General features: G+C 36.0%; 1 protein-coding gene and 1 long non-coding RNA gene across 5 annotated transcripts in view; one reads left to right on the top strand and one right to left on the bottom strand.

Moving 5' to 3' along the window:
- The window catches only part of LOC149130204 (uncharacterized), a 300,717-nt gene that overhangs the window by 85,670 nt on the left and 212,547 nt on the right, over positions 1-2,500 (top strand). Inside the window, exon 3 of the long non-coding RNA XR_016239111.1 lies at positions 1,188-1,854. This is a non-coding gene — a long non-coding RNA (uncharacterized LOC149130204). The remainder of the gene's footprint in view (positions 1-1,187; positions 1,855-2,500) is intronic.
- The window catches only part of LOC106871699 (protocadherin-11 X-linked), an 86,414-nt gene that overhangs the window by 56,137 nt on the left and 27,777 nt on the right, over positions 1-2,500 (bottom strand). The window lies entirely within an intron of this gene.

Raw genomic sequence — 2,500 nt, 5'->3', positions numbered from 1 at the left:
ATATTTAGCTTTTATTATTTATTATTTATTTAGCTTTTAGCTGTTTTGTTTTTTGTTAGTAATTGTGTTTATATAGAGTATATGGTTCTCAACCAGGGTTCGTGTGGCCTCTGACAGTGCGCATAAAATTTTTAGGAGTCCATGTAACAAAATCATAAATCGGGGGCCCACAATCGTATTTTGGACCACTGAAAAAATGTTGCTCTTGATGTGTGTATTGGTATGCATTACAAGAAGCAGCTAAATTTCTTTCTTCAACGTTTTACATAGTTCAACCTAAGCAAGGGAATATGTGAAAAACAAAACAGGAATTTTGAAAGAAATTTCTAGAAAACTAGTTTTTCAACATCAAATAACTATGGGGGGTCCACCAGAATAAAAGTAATCAAAGGGGTCCATAGATAAAAAAAAAAAGGGTTGAGAACCACGTTTTACATGGTTCAGCCTAAACAAGGGAATGTGTGAAAAACAAAATAGGAATTTGGAAAGAAGTTTCTATAAAACTAGATTTTCAACATCAAATGGCTTTTGGGGTCCACCGGAATAAAATAGTTATCAACGGGGTCCATAGATTAAAAAAAAATGGTTGAGAACCACATTTTACATAGTTCAACCTACAGAAGGGAAGACATGACATGAACATAATGAAAACTATGTCCCCCACCTCCAAAAAAACACTGAGATGGTCTTTGGATGTGTCCCCAGTGAGGGGGATGTCATGTTGCCCCACATCTTTGAACATAAATAGATATATCGGCGCAGGAGTAGCTGTGTGGTAAGTAGCTTGCTTACCAGCCACATGGTTCCGGGTTCATTCCCGCTGTGTGGCACCTTGGGGGCAAGTGTCTTCTATTATAGTTCCGGACTGACCAAAGCCTTGTGAGTGGAATTGGTAGACGGAAACTGAAAGAAACCCATCGCGCATGTGTATCTGTGCTTGTCCCCCCAACATCGCTTGACAACCGATGCTGGTGTGTTTACGTCCCCGTAACTTACCGGTTCGGTAAAAGTGACCGATAGTATAAGTACCAGGCTTACAAAGAATAAGTCCTGGGGGTTGATTTGTTCGACTAAAGGCGGTGCTCCTGCATGGCCGCAGTCACATGACTGAAACAAGTAAAAGAATAAAAGGATTTTAATTTATATCTGTGTTTATATGTATTTTTTTTATATCTCCTTTTTTCTAGGATCAACTTGAATCTACAGGCGAACAATTAATGGCGTTGGAGAGCATAAAAATTGAAGTTGTAATTTAAGAAATGCTGACATCGAGGACTGGAAACCATCTGGATATTGGAAAGGAGTAACCCGTATTATGATGATTTGCGCCAGATATTAAAATGCTAACATCACGACTGCTGCTCAGTGCAAGAGCTGTAAGGCGGGACATGGACAGCTGCAACGGAGACTACAAAGCCGTGGTCAGCAGGTGATCTGATTGTGTCTCCATGACACAATTCACAATGTCTGTAGGAGTACTCAGCCACTTGTATGTTTATTTCACGAGCAGACTGTTCAGTTGATTGGATCAACTAGAAGCCTCATCGTCGCAACCGACGGCTTTCCAGCGAGAGAGAGAGAGAGAGAGGGAAACGAAATTAACTCACAAGGCGTGCAATGGAACCGAACTCGAAACCTCGTAGTTACAAACTAATTCAACAAAAATATTAAAATTCCGTGCAATAAACCCCAATCCTTCCTGCACGCCCCCTACATTTTTTTCTCCTCAAAATTCACAAATCCAATATCTTAGCTGACTTTGACGAAAGCAAATTTTTTTTTTTTTTTTTTTTTGTCCATGGATTTTCCTCGGAAGAACAGCAACAAAAAGAACAATGACCATTCATCGTCTCTGTGAGTTCCGTTAAATTTCTAGCTTGTTCGTTTCCTTTTCGATTCTCGTAAAAAAAAAAATTTTTTTTTTTAAATTCCTTTTTGATAAATATTTTTGTCTAGAGAAATTTTCTGAATTTAGAATTTTACTAACATTTTTGTTTTGTTATCTAAACTAATTTATACAAATTCCTTAAAAAAAAAAAAAAATCCTATTTTTACTACATTCTCTCTGAAAAAAAGGAAAGAAAAAAAAACAGATTTAAGCCGTTTTGATTAATATCTTTCTCTTGAGACATGTTTTTTGATTTCGAGTTTTACTTACATTTTTGACTATTTTCACATCAATAGCGAGTTTTTGTCGAATTTTTAAAAAGAACGTATTTCCGATCTATTGTTTTCTTTTGCGTGTATTTCTTTTTCGTACATTTTTGATAAATATCAAATATACTTGTACAACGGACATCAGGTCTAAAATAATTTATGATTACATCTTACAATAGCTGACACTTTAATATAACATGATATAAAGACATTTGGCATTAAATGCACAAGATATTGATACCGTATTTTTTTTTTCAAATAACGTTTATCGTTTGAAGCTTCAAGTATTCTACCTTTAGATGAAAGGTTTGGGTGAAACAGCCAGATTCGTTATCTTTAACTT

Source organism: Octopus bimaculoides, chromosome 30, assembly GCF_046866305.1.
Source record: "Octopus bimaculoides isolate indiv1 chromosome 30, ASM4686630v1, whole genome shotgun sequence".
Classification (NCBI taxonomy): Eukaryota; Metazoa; Mollusca; class Cephalopoda; order Octopoda; family Octopodidae; genus Octopus; species Octopus bimaculoides.
This window is presented reverse-complemented; position numbering and strand designations above follow the sequence as displayed.